Genomic DNA, 579 nt, shown 5'->3' with positions numbered 1-579 from the left:
GCATAGGACAGAAAAATCAACTGGACTTAATGATGCAGGAAATTTAGGGAAAACTAAAGAGATGCCCAGATAACAAATATACTGGTCACCTGAGAAAACAAGAGAAACCCACAAAAAATAAAAACGAAAAAATGCAGCAAGTTTATCATTTTCAAACAGTTTAACTGGTAAAACTATTTTAAGCTTATCATTATTATTATCATTATTACACTTACACTTTTATTGACAACCCTGAGGACCAGTAGTATCCTACCATTGTGCAGGATGCTGGGTGGGAATAAGAAATGGAGACTTGCTCCTGCTCTGGGGAATCAGTTCCTCCCCATCTAAGGGACTCTCAGTTAGAAAGTCCTGATGGAGGATGTGTGTGGGGAAGAGGTGTTTAAAACTAAAAAGCAAGACCTTGATCTTGAAAGGTACAGACTACAGGAAATTCTTAAAATAATAAAAGTTGAAATATGGTAAATGTATAAATTGGTGGAATCTTTTTTGATCACTTTTTATAAATGAACCCTGACTTGAAGACAGGCAACATACCTAATTCCAGTAATTAACCCTCTGTTCAAATCTCAGCCAAAG

This window comes from Bison bison, unplaced genomic scaffold (genome assembly GCF_000754665.1).
Source record: "Bison bison bison isolate TAMUID 2011002044 unplaced genomic scaffold, Bison_UMD1.0 scf7180017864326, whole genome shotgun sequence".
In the NCBI taxonomy this organism is placed as follows: Eukaryota; Metazoa; Chordata; class Mammalia; order Artiodactyla; family Bovidae; genus Bison; species Bison bison.
Note: the sequence above shows the minus strand (reverse complement) of the source record.